At 40.2% G+C, this 13466-nt stretch overlaps 1 long non-coding RNA gene across 3 annotated transcripts in view; it reads left to right on the plus strand.

The window, feature by feature from the left end:
- Positions 1–12695, plus strand: part of LOC138847300 (uncharacterized) — a 74203-nt gene extending 61508 nt beyond the window's left edge. The window contains exons 2-3 of one of the 3 annotated variants that reach the window (XR_011385059.1): positions 959–2816; positions 10200–12695. This is a non-coding gene — a long non-coding RNA (uncharacterized lncRNA). The remainder of the gene's footprint in view (positions 1–958; positions 2817–10199) is intronic. The other 2 variants (XR_011385058.1, XR_011385060.1) reach the window with 2 other exon arrangements.
- The last annotated feature ends 771 nt before the right edge of the window (positions 12696–13466 follow it).

Genomic DNA, 13466 nt, shown 5'->3' on the forward strand with positions numbered 1-13466 from the left:
TCTTATAAAATGAACTTAGCAAAATTTTGGAATTGTTATTTAAGTATTTGGTGGAATCTTATAGCAAAGTGTGCAAATTCTGGATTTATCTAATTTATATTATTTTATTACTTGTTGAATCTCTTGGCTGATGAATATTCTGTTCCTATTTTCTGTTTCTTCCTGATCATGTTTTGTTAGGTTGCATGTTTCTATGGTTTCATCCATTTCTCCTAGATAATCAAATTTGTTAGTGTACTCATTCTTGGTCTTAAGATTTTTGTATTCCTGTGGTATCATTTTTAATATCTCCATTGTCACTTATGATTTTCTTTTCAAATTTTCATACTCTTTTCTTTGTTAGTGTAGACTAAGGATTCAATAATTCTGTATATCTTTTTGAAGAAAAACGTTGGAGCAAGTATTTTGTTGAGCAATTAAATGCCATTTGAGAAGCCTTCATCAGGTGTTGGAGTGCAGGCTGTATTCCTGTTTCCAGCTTCCTGAGAACTGCATCCTAGGGAGCAGCAGGTGATGAATCAGCTACTTGGTTCTCTACCACTCACATGGAGGGCCTGGATGAGTTACTGACTCCTGGTTTTGGCCTGCTCAGCCCTGATATTTATGAACTTTTAGAAAATAAATTTATTGTTGGAACATCTCTGTTCTTTGTCTTTCTCTGGACCTCTGCCTTTAGGTATATTTAAAGCAGCCTTTAGTATTGTTAATCGTTTGTATTTTTATTCTATTTTTAGGTTTCTCTGATTTTGTTAAATCTTTTCTAAATTGGCTAATTTTCTGTTCTTTTTTCTGTATCCTTTATTTGTAATGTTCCATTGTCTATTTGAGATTTTTCTTTTTTATGTAGGTACTCATTGCCATAGACTTCGCATTCAGTACAGTTTGTGTAACATCCCATAAGTTATTGTGTGTTTTGTTTCCGTTTTTGTCTGCTATAACATATCATTTTTATTTATAGCTCATTGGCCAGCACAGGATTCACAGTCTCAACCTGCCATACAGAGATCAGAAGAATAATCCCACCACACATCTTCAATGAGCAAAAGACAGAAAAGCATGATCGGCATCATTGGTGACCACCATGAAGCTTATGGAATCACTACCCTTATCAATGAGAGCAAATAAGGAGCCATATGGAAAGAAGGATGAGCGGCCCCAGCGTGTAGGTGATTCCAAGTTAATGTGCAGTGCCAGAAGTAGAGCAACAAACACTGAGTGCCTTTCTCACTTGGACAAGGAACAAAGCAGGTCCTGGAATATTGTGTTTTGAAGGCAAACAAACCAGTCCTGATAGAAGGGAGGAGTCAGGTGTGGGTTTTCAGCTGGTAGGTTGAAGTTGCATAACACCTGTGTTCCCCAGATTTCCAGTTTATGGGTAGAATAGTCACAAGCAGTATTTCTCTGACTCTGTAGTCAGTTCTTTTTATAGTTCTGGGATCCCCAAGCACACCCAATGTTTCTGGTGTGTTCCCAAATTGTCCTTCTGAGATTCTACCTAGTATCAGCTATTTGCCCCTTCCCACTCTGACTTTGTACATCTCTTGTTACTGCAAATGTCAAAAGCAAAGCTCTGCTGGTACTGTCCTCCAAAGTCCCTGGGATGCAGAATTGGAGCTCCAACCTTGCAGATGTCTGTGCTGAAAGTACTCGTTGCTAATTATTACAATGTTCTGAGTATCCTCTTGCTGCCTGGGCAAGAGGATTGGGCAAGGATGCTGGCACAGAGATGCTAGTATGGCTGATGTTTTAGGCTGGTCACTTCCCAAGATTACTAGTGCTGTCCTTTTTCTCCCATTCAAGATTGTAGGTCTTCATTTGATCCACTGCCAACAATAAGCCTTTGGACATGTGTTCCACTGCTTGGAATAATGATGTCATCACTTCCATCTCTAAACTTCATCATCCCTTGGTCAGACTTAGCTCAACGGCACTTTCTCAGAGAAGTCTTACTTTACCCGTCAAATGTACTCAAGCCTTCTGCTTTGAGAACTCTCTCCCTAATGTTGTACTTGCTGATAGAGGATCTGGAAGAGTGAACACCCCTAGCTCAAGAGTATTTCAAATCAGCTGTTCTCAGAATCCTTGTGAGATGCCTTGACCACATGTTGGAGTGCTGGCTCTATTCCTGTTTCCAGCTTCCTGATAATTGCACCCTAGAAAGCAGGTACCACATTACTACCTCAATGTGACAGCTACTCATACCTGCTTTGTGATCCCAGGGAACAAATGTAAGCCCGTCAAACACATTGACCTTGGAGATGGCAACTTGGCAGTTTCTTGTCTCAATAAGCTGATATAGATGTCTACAGAAGGAATCTCTCCCTTTGTTCTACATCTTCCCTGGATGACACAACTTCATCACATCCAAGAGACTCAAAAATCTCTGCCAATGCAGGTCTATTGCCCACTGTTGGCATAGAAGCTCTCCCCATGAATTTTCAAGGCATAGCAAATATCTTAGATTCTCCTTGTCCTCCAAGTACTTGTCATCGGCCCATTACTATCCCTAATATTTTTTTGAAAAGCTTTTGAGAAAAGGGTAGTACAAGTACACCCATAGAAGCATGTGTAGGTGAACTGGGATTAATCCTTGATGGGGAATACTACACAGGTATTGAAAATAGGGAGAAGGAAAAGACAGTAGTGTTCTGCATCTTGCATGTAACTGTTACATGCAAGGAAAGAGCCATCAGTGAGCCACAGTTCAAATCCAGGCTCTGCCAGCTTGCCAGTTATCTACTTTCCTGTGCCTCAGTTCTCTCATTTATCAAATGGAGGCAGCCACCTTTTCTTCAAAGGATTATGCTGAGAATCAGGTGAGAGTAAGCCATGTTCCATCCTGCCCTGAGATCACAGGACAGTGAGATCTTCCAGTTGCCAAACCAAGTGGCCACGTTGCTGTGCTATAAGCAGACTTCCTCTCTCCTTAGTATCCGATATGCACCTGGAAGGAAAACAAATCACACTGCAGAAATAAGTTGGCCCGGATCTACCCTTAACTTCAAAAGATAGCTCATGCTGAGCTGTGATGCACTATAAGGTTTCCCGTCCTGGGGTCTCCCAAGCATCACCAGTCCCTTTTGCTATACTCAGCCTCAGCACTAACCAGTTGTGCCCTATGTCTCCTCACCCTCAGGTTGCTACACTAAGTGGGGATTTCCAGGCATAGCTGAGTTCCCTGCGTTTTGTCTGTCCAACAATCCTGCCTCGATTTTTTGTGGTTTCAGTCCTATGAGAACAGCCCATAGGAGGAAATAAAGAGTAAGCTCACCAGTGCTGGGAAAACACAACATGAATCCTTCTCTTCCCATCCCAGTTCATGGATTCCTTGATGATAACCCTGGAGTGAAAAGAGGCTTGGAACCCAGAGATGATTTCTGACTCCACCCAAGGCTGACTCCATGGAGCCGGCTGATAACCATTTATCCAAACAGACATATGACCAAGAGGTTGGGCCCATTTGTCCCAGCTGGCTATGCATTATGGCTCTAAGGCTCACTGGGTGAATCAAAATCTTACCCCCAGGAAACTTCAAACCTTGTATGAAAACCCTCAGAGGGAGAATCTCTGGAACTGATGCCTGGAGGAAGCGCATCTCCTCCTAATGACATTAACAGGGCTTTAAGGGTCCTATTCTTCCCAAATCCTATCTTTAAAATTGTACCTGTGTGTGTGTGTGTGTGTGGTGTGTGCATTTGCTTATACATGAAATTCTTCTCAGAGCTTGAAAAAAATCATGCTAAAATTCATATGGAGATACAAGAGACTCTGAATAGCTAAAGCAATCTCATATAATGGAACCAAACCAAAGAGAGAGAGAGGTCTTCCACTCGCTGCTTCACTCCCCAAATGACCACAGTGGCTGGAGTTAGATCCAAAGCTATGAGTCAGGAGGTTTTTCGGAGTCTCCCACATGGATACAGAGGTTCAAGCATTTGATCTGTCTTCCACTGCTTTCCTAGGCCATAAACAGAGAGCTAGATTCAAAGAGGAGCAACTGGTACACAAAACGGCACCTGTATGGCACGCTTGTGCTGCAGGCAGAGGCTTAACCCACTATACCATAACACTGTCCCAAAAAGTTTAAACATTTTGGGCTGGCTATTTGGTGTAACAGATAAAGCCATCACCTGCAGTGCTGGCATCTCACATGGTCAGTGGTTCAAGTCCCGGCTGCTCAGCTTCCGAGCCAGCTCTCTACTATGGCCTGGGAAAGAAATGGAAGATGACCCAAGTCCTTAGTCCCTGTACCCCCATGAGAGACCTGGAAAAATCTCCTGGCTCCAGGCTTCAGATCAGCTCAACTCTGGCCATTGTGCCCATTTGAAAGTGAACCAGCAGATGGAAGACCTTTCCCTCTCTCTCTTTCTCTACCTCTGCCTCTCTGTAGCTCTGCCTTTCAAATAAATAATTAAATCATAAAAACATTTTAACATGCCTCCTTGGCTGTGGCCAGTAACTAGTTCATAAACATCTCATACATGATGATGCCAGGCTAGCATGTTTTGTGATAATTTGAATACACTGGAGATAAAGGTATTTCTTCCTTTTGGACTCAAAAATCACTTCCTTAAAAAATAATCGCTTTGTAACTTTATAAATAAATCTTGCCAAAGTGAAGATTGGTGATCAGAGCCATATTATTATAAACTTTATGGTGTATTTGAAATAAAAAACTATAATTTAAATGTATGCAAGAAAATAATTGTGCTTCATTGTAACATTGCTTGACCTCAGTGGTCCCTGAGGTTGAACGAGAAACGGTCACTTAATATATCTCTGGTTTATGTCATATTTTCCAGCTTAGAGGTATTTTACAAAGAAAAATGAGAGGAAGTTCTATATATGTAAGAATTTATGCTTTTACACCAAAATGGACCAGTGCAATGTTGTTAAAAATCTTATATTGAGGGATAAGCACAAGGGCACTGGTTTGAGTCCTGGCTGCTCCACTTCTGATGCAGCTCCCTACTAATGGCCTAGTAAATGCAGCAGAAGATGGACCAAGTGCCTGGGCTCCTGCCAACCACATGAGAGACCTGGAAGAAAATCTTGCTCCTTGCTTTGTCCCGGCACAGCCCTTGCCATTGTGAATATCTGGAGAATGAGCCAGAAGATGGAAGATATTTTTCTCGCTCACTCTCTCTTGTAACTTTGACCTTAATTTTTTAGATTATTTACTTATTTATTTGAGAGGCAGGCTTACAGAGAGAGGGATAGACATCTGCTGGTTCACCCACAGAGAGTCACATGGCTTAAGCTGATACTAAGCCAAAAGCCAGGAGCTTTTTCTGGGTCTCTCACGCAGGTGCAGGGTTCCAAGGAATTGAGCCATCTTCTACTGCTGTCCCAGGCCATAGCAGAGAGCTGGATTAGAAGTGGAGCAGCAGGGACATGAACCTACATACATATAGGAATCTGGCACTGCAGGCTATGGCTTAGCTCACTATGCCACAGCACCAGCCCAGTAACTCCGACTTTCAAATAAATAAGTCAGTGTTCTTAAAAAAAGTACTGATCCAAATGCATATTAGTTTCTAGGACTTAAGTAAGCCTTTGATGATCTGCTTTAAATTTGTTTTTTCTTTTCTTTTTTTAAACTTTTATTTAATGAATATAAATTTCCAATGTACAGCTTATGGATTACAATGGCTTCCCCCCCCATAACTTTCCTCCCACCCGCAACCCTCCCCTTTCCCGCTCCCTCTCCACTTCCATTCACATCAAGATTCATTTTCAATTCTCTTTATATACAGAAGATCAGTTTAGCATATATTAAGTAAAGATTTCTTAAAAAAATGAGATCATTGTAAAAATTAAGAGAATGAGTAAGAGAGGAAAGAGGAGAGAGTGGGAGCATGGGCTGGAGGGAGGGCAGTGTGGGAAGTATCACTATGTTCCTAAATATGTATATATGAAAAACTTGAATTTGTAAACCTTAAATAAGATCACACTTAGAAAAAAGATATTTTCAACATTGTTAACATATATATGTGTCTGTATTTGCTGGGCGGGAAGTATTATATTTATTCTTGTCAATTATGCAAAAACATAAAAATTAGTTTCAAAATAACAACTCAGATAAAGGCATGTTAAGTACAGAAAACTAGCCTATAGAGTTTTCTTTGACCTGAATATGATTTAAAATATAAATTTTCTTGTCTAATATCTCACCTCTTATGCCATGTGTATGAAATTAGCAGATATACATTGTATACCTTGGATAGAAGTAAGATAAAAGTCTCTACAAACTTCAATACACTTAGCATCTTAAATTCTATGGAAAATGACTGCCTGGATTTATTAACAAGTAGGTTTTCATAAATTGTCTATGTATCATAAATAATTCAAGATTGCTTAAAAGTAACTAAAGATTTAAGTAAGCTGCAGAATTAGTGGCTAGGTCACAAAACATTTGAGGAAAAATACTTGAAAGCATAATTTTTTCATAATACAATTGACTACAACTTATGAAATATTGTTCACAAGGTTTTTGAAATAACTGACATAAGATTAAAATCTAATCTTCATGGAATTTTTGCTGTAACCTTATTTTGGTTCTGAGTTGTTAAATTGCTTCAAATTATGGATGATTTTCTGTGGTAACTCTGATGAAAGAAACACAAATTTTGCATTTCATTAAAGTAACCTCTTGTGGTTTCTACTGTCCTTGTTAAGTTCAGATCTTTTAAGAAGAACTGAATCTTAAAAGAATTAAGTTGCATTTGAATATGTACCTGTTCTAAAATATTTGAGTGATCACTTTATGACTATGATTATATCTTGTTAGAACTAGTTATATCACCTTTTTTTTTTTTTTTTTTTTTTTTTGAAAGGCAGAGTGGACAGTGAGAGAGAGAGACAGAGAGAAAGGTCTTCCTTTGCCGTTGGTTCACCCTCCAATGGCCGCCGCGGCCGGCGCGCTGCGGCCGGCGCACCGCGCTGATCCGATGGCAGGAGCCAGGAGCCAGGTGCTTTTCCTGGTCTCCCATGGGGTGCAGGGCCCAAGCACCTGGGCCATCCTCCACTGCACTCCCTGGCCACAGCAGAGAGCTGGCCTGGAAGAGGGGCAACTGGGACAGAATCCGGCGCCCCGACCGGGACTAGAACCCGGTGTGCCGGCGCCGCAAGGCGGAGGATTAGCCTAGTGAGCCGCGGCGCCGGCCAGTTATATCACCTTAATTAAATTGATGGATATTATTTCATAGCATTAAGTGATCCTACTTTGATCAGATATCTTAAGCATTCTTTGCATGTTTTGCAGGCCTGTAAAAATAAGGTTTAAAAACACTTTGGACTTTATATCAAAGGAGATGTCTCTCATATTGTAGACCTATAGCTATTTACACCTTTTGAATTATGTTAAAACTACAGTCAAGATGTAAAATGATGCCAAATTTTAAGTTATGCTGATAGAAAAGTGTGATTGATACAAATGTCCAAAAGGTTATAAAAGTCTGAAGATCTTATGGCGTTGTTATGACAAGATGTTTATTTTGACTTAAAAAGACCTAAAAGGGACAAATATTTATAAAATCTTCTGGGTTTTTAAGATGTATTTATTTATTTGAAAGGCAGAGTTACAGAGAGGTAGAGGGAGAGAGAGAGAGAGCGAGCAAGAGAAGTTTTTCATCCGCTGGTTCACTCCCCAGATGGCCGTAATGGCCAGAGATATGCTAATCCAAAGCCAGGAGCCTCTCCCAGGTTTCCCACAGTGGGTGCAGGGGCTCAAGGGCTTGGGCCATCCTCTGCTGCTTTCACAGACCACAGCAGAGAGCTGGATCAGAAGTGGTGCATAAAGGACTTGAACCAGCTCCAACATGGAATGCCAGAACTTCAGGCGGTGGCTTTATCCACTACGCTACAGCACCAGCCCCTGGATGTGTTCTAAAATGTTGTATGTGTTAAAGATAAGTGTACTTGTTATCATTTAATATGTTTGATAATTTTAATCAGGACTAAATTACTTTTTGCTATCCACAATTTTATATTCTCCAAATAGTTGTAAGATTTATAAAGAAAGATTCTAATAAATATTTTTAATTTTATTTAGTTGCTTGTATAATTCCTATATACAGATTCAGGAACATAGTGATTAGATTTGAGTTTAGTGGACTAGATGAGACGTTCCAGATCCCAGAAGCACAGAAAACAAAAGAAAACACAGACAAATAGGATTACATCAAGCTAAAAAATTCTGCACTACAAAGGAAATACTTAACAAAATGAAAAAAAAAAAAGCCAACAGAATAGGGAAAATGTGCAACCTATGCAACTGATAAAGGATTGTATACAGGATATACAAAGACCTCAAGAACCTCAATAACAAAACAAATAATCCAATTAAGAAGTGGGAAAAGGACTGAGCATCATTTCTGAAGGATGAAATACAAATGGCCAACAGACTCATGAAATCAAATGCTCGGGATCACTAGCCATAAGGAAATTTAAAATAAAAACCACAATGCGATTTCATGTCACCCCAATTAGAATGGCTATCAATCAAACATAAACAAGTAATAAATGCTGATGAGGATGTGGGGACAAAGTACCCTAATCCACTGTTGGTGGGAATGTAAAGTTGAAGACAGTATGGCTATTACTCAGCTGTTTGAAAATAGTTCTACCATATTACCCAGCCATCCTACTCCTGAGAATTTACTCAAACCAAACAGAATCAGCATATGAAATAGTTGTTTGTACACCCATGTTTATTGCAGCTCAATTCACAATACCTAAGATATGGAGGAATCAATCCAGATGTCCATTGAGTGATTAGTGCATGAAGCAAATACGGTATATATACGCTATGGAATACCATCAGCCATAAAAAAGCAATGAAGTCCTGTCTTTTGAAAAAAAAAATGGATACAACTAGAAACCATTATGTTTAGTGAACAAGCCAGTTCCAAACAAATAAATATCTTATGCTTTCTCTGATGTGCAGTAGATAATATAGAATACAAAAAAATAAGAATGAAATGGACATCTTGATATTTGATGTTATTTTTAGCCCTTGTTTACACACTTTTGGGAATGTAGTCTTCCCATTTTCTTTAATTACTAAATATAATGGTTAGTGGTGCCTGGGATTATAGAGTGGACTGAAATTATGCTTTTGAAAAAAAATTTAAATGGAAGGAAGGAGGAAGATTGAGGAAGAGAATGTTTTAGGGTAGGAAGTATGGTTATCATCCCAGAACTGCACCCATGAATTACATGAAATCAGTTTTCTTTATATTAATAAAAATATTTAAAAAAATTCCAGAACACTGTGAAATGAGAAAAAAATGCTCACAGAAATTAATAAAAAATTAGATGATTAATAAAGTTGTGCATTTACATGTTTTTGTTTAAAACATTGTTAGTTCTGAATTTAAATGTTTCTTCTTATAGAATGCAAAGGAAGTATCTGGGTGTGTATGCGTGACTTCTACTTTACTCAGTATGTGGGAACTGCTTTGTAAACAGATAAAAATGTTTCCCTTTCCTTCTGCCTAATCTCACTAAAAATTAAAAATGAGAACTTTTCTGAGGACTTTTGGTTTTCTATAGCAATGTGATTGTTTTCATGAATTCAGTAAGAATCAGATCTTGTTATAACAAGCCACAGTTTAAAACATTTTCATATCAGGGCCAGTGCTGTGGTGTAACAGGTAAAACCACAGCCTGCAGTGCTGGCATTTCATATGGTTTAAGTCCTGGCTGCTCCACTTTGGATCCAGCCCTTGGCTAACACACCTGGAGAACAGCAGACGATGGCCCAATTTCTTGGGTCCCTGAACCAATGTGAGAGTCCTGAATGATGCTCCTGGTTCTTTGCTTTGGTGAGTCCCTGGCCTAGCCATTGTGCCCATTTAGGGAGTGAATCAGTAGTTAGAAGGCCTCTTCCTCTCTCTCTCTCTCTGCTTCTACTTCTCTATAACTCTTTCAAATAAATAAATAAATAAATCTTTAAAAAAGAAAACATTGGCCTATATATGGTGAAATAAATTGTTACTATATTTAATAAATATAGTCAATCAACAAACTAAAACACATCAGCTGAAGTGTAAATATTAATTATTTCAGGCTTTGTAACCTTGAGACTTTTCTATGTTTGGTTACTGGATAACCATATTCATTATTTTTAACATACAAATTTGATTTGTTACGCTGTTATTGACTTTGTTATAACTTTGTGCTTTGATTATTCTCAGAATTCTACAGAAGTACAATTCCCAGCAAGATATTCCTGGCCTGGCAATTGGAGAGGGTGATTCGTCCTACTGAATGGATAATACTCAGTTTTGCCTAGGGAAAACTTCTAAAACTGCTTTGTTTCTTAAATGTGTCTTAAAAGATTTTTGACACTGACTTCTGATCATTGAATTTTTCTTTCCCCACATGGAGCCAGATCAACAACCAGGTCAAATCTGACCTTGTAATGAGGGACACATAAAAGTTAGCTACAAGATGACTGATCAGAAATTTGCTCAAGGAAAAAGGTATTTGATCACAAGAAGAAAACCAAAATCAAGATGAAATAACTGGTGTCAAGCCTCAACAAAATAAAATAAAATGAAGAGGTTGTGGAGGAAGGGTTTTTTATGCAAGCTTGCCTGATAACAGCTCAATATTGAAGGATTAAAATGCTGGGTGTCCTTTTTTGCTATTATTACTTGGGTATTGTTTCACTATCACTTACTTATCTCCCATAAACTCTGTAATGTGTCACTGCTACATCTCTCATATTTTAAAACTTTTGTAAAGCTTCTCTCTGCCTACTTACAGATGTAAAGCTGCAGATACACAGTGGATGGAACCCCAGATGGAATCCTCAATCTGTCAGGAACCCTAGATCCCACCCTCAGAAAATGCTTTGCTGCCCACCCAGCTTTACACCCCTTATCAGCAAGAAGTAGCTGCAGTGGTTGTTGCCCCGTAATCTTCTAATAACACTTAGAGTCATTATTTTGTTTTCTGAGAGGGGACTTGAGGCGCTATAAGGGTTAATAGTCAAGTGGTGAAGGCTCCTATGAGAATAAAGAACTGGGTGTTCCTTATGATGGTGAAACATATCATCTGCTCATTAGACAAAACACATTCCCCCCCAAAAAATGGAAAGATAGGAGATACAATAGTTCTTATACCCATAGGTAATCATATGAGAAACAAGATTCTGGCATCATACAGGAACACACCATAAAGCAATACCTCTCAAGTGCTTAGAAACTGATCAGGTATGCATAACCTGCCTTAATTGGTTAGGTAAACAATATTTCTCAACCATCAAATCTTCTAAGTTGTTCATATGGTAACATGTGTTAACTGATCAAGAATCGTGACTGTTATGCAACAGATATAGAAAAATGAAGCATACCTGTGGGGAGCAGGGCCTGTCTCCCGCAACATGGTGAACGAAATAAGTACTGAGACTACCGAGACTAGACTAGACCACTGAGACTATTAAGACTAACTCTATGCATCTGATCTCCCACCATATGGCGCTGAGAGAGAGTAAACAAATCTTACACAGCTGCTTCGTTAATTAGCTGATTCCTGACCCAACCCCTGTTTGGAAGAAACCAGCGTGCTCAGCACAGGGGCAGCGGAGCACGGATTGGTGGGAGAGGACTATAAAAGGGGGAGAGAGCCAACATGCGGTGCCGGCCCCCTGAGAGTCAGTCGGAGAGCTCGCTGGTGCCGCTCCTCTGCGGAGGCGGGGAAGCGGCAGCAAATCTGGGAAGGACCAGGGAAAGAAAACAGCGTCCGGTGCTGCTCCTCTGCGAGTGGGGGAGCGACACATACCCTCTGGCATATTGAAACTATGTGGAAGAATTGATTAAACGATATCCCATACCTAAATAAGACCCCTCCCTGTGGAAACCTGTGGCAAGTAGTAGTCTCTGTTTCTTGGTAAAATCTACTTTCACTTGCTTTGCTCACCACCTCATAATTCCTCATTGAGACAAAGAACCAACCCTGAGCTCCTGCAGCAGTGTGACAGGTGCATAGTCTCAAAACCACCCATCTTCACGCAAATGGTTGTAAAGCCTCTGCTTGTTGCTGTGGTGATGGATGTGGGAAGCTTCATCAGGCAGGATGAGAAAGAGAAGCAGCTTTCTGCAATAACCGGGAACAAACTGGTCCCTTCTTAAAGCCTAATGAAGGCCTGAAGAAAAACTGCTCTGTCTTAGTCTCCCTGTCTGGGGTGAAGATTTACCAGGAGGGAGAACAGACAAAAATGCAGAAAATCCCCATTGTAGAAAGCACTGGAAGGTAAAAATCAGAAGTCAGGAGACCGGGCATAAGAAATGTATTGTCTACACATGGGGGTGAACCTGGTGTATAAGCAGTCAGGGATGTGTTTTATGATGAAAGACAGTTTCCTGGAAGGTGTTTGGCAAAAGAAACTGAACTGGGCCAGCACCATGGTTCACTTGGCTAATCCTCCACCTGCGGTGCCGGCACCCCAGGTTGTAGTCCTGGTTCGGGCGCCGGGTACTGGTCCTGGTTGCTCCTCTTCCAGTCCAGCTCTCTGCTGTGGCCCAGGAGGGCAGTGAAGGATGGCCCAGGTGCTTGGGTCACTGCACCCTCGTGGGAGACCAGGGGGAGACACCCAGCTCCTGGATTCAGATCGGCACAGCGCCGGCCATGGCAGCCATTGGGGGAGTGAGTGGGCCAACAGAGGGAAGACCTTTCTCTCTGTCTCTCTCTCCCTGTGTATAACTCTCTCTCTCTCTCTCTCTCACTGTCTAACTCTGCCTGTCAAAAAAAATTTAAAAAATAAATAATAATAAAAAAAAAAACTGAACTGGCTCAGGAAATCCTGCAGTTAGAATGGTCATTGTCAAGAATTCAGATACAATGTTTAAATTTCTGACAGAGAAGTAAGGAAATTCTAGAAAATAATCACAATGCTGGCTCTAGAAACCACTTCTAGCCTTAAAAGAAAATCAATATAGACATTTTTCATCTTCTAGGAGAATTAGCGTATGAGGGTTAGGACAGGAAAAACACCACACAGGAAAATAGGCGACCTTCGTGCGAATTGCAGGTTCTCTGGATATCTGCAGAGCTGTGACTTCTGAGATAAAGGAAGTGAACTCAAGCCTGTGTATGTGTTAAAGTGACATGAGCTGGAACCAGCTCTCAGCATCTCCCATTTTCAGAGAAACAGTTCCTTCAGCCTCTAATTGGCACTGTGGTGCCAAGGGTGAAATCCAAATCAGCCAAGAGGAGCGGCATCTGTAGCAGTGATGAATCCCTCAAAACAAACCAATTCTTCATTAAAAGCTAACTCAGACTTGATGAGAAACAGCTGTGACATGGTTAAACCCCAGATGAGGAGGATGGGGCAAGTGGAAAACAAGTGCAATACAGTAAAGTGCATCATTACAAGTCCTTAATGATAGTATTTGAATGTAGGACTCAGATCACAAGCATTACATGTAGAAAAAACTGTATTAGATGAGTTGGAATGT

This window comes from Oryctolagus cuniculus, chromosome 20 (genome assembly GCF_964237555.1).
Source record: "Oryctolagus cuniculus chromosome 20, mOryCun1.1, whole genome shotgun sequence".
NCBI classification, from domain to species: Eukaryota; Metazoa; Chordata; class Mammalia; order Lagomorpha; family Leporidae; genus Oryctolagus; species Oryctolagus cuniculus.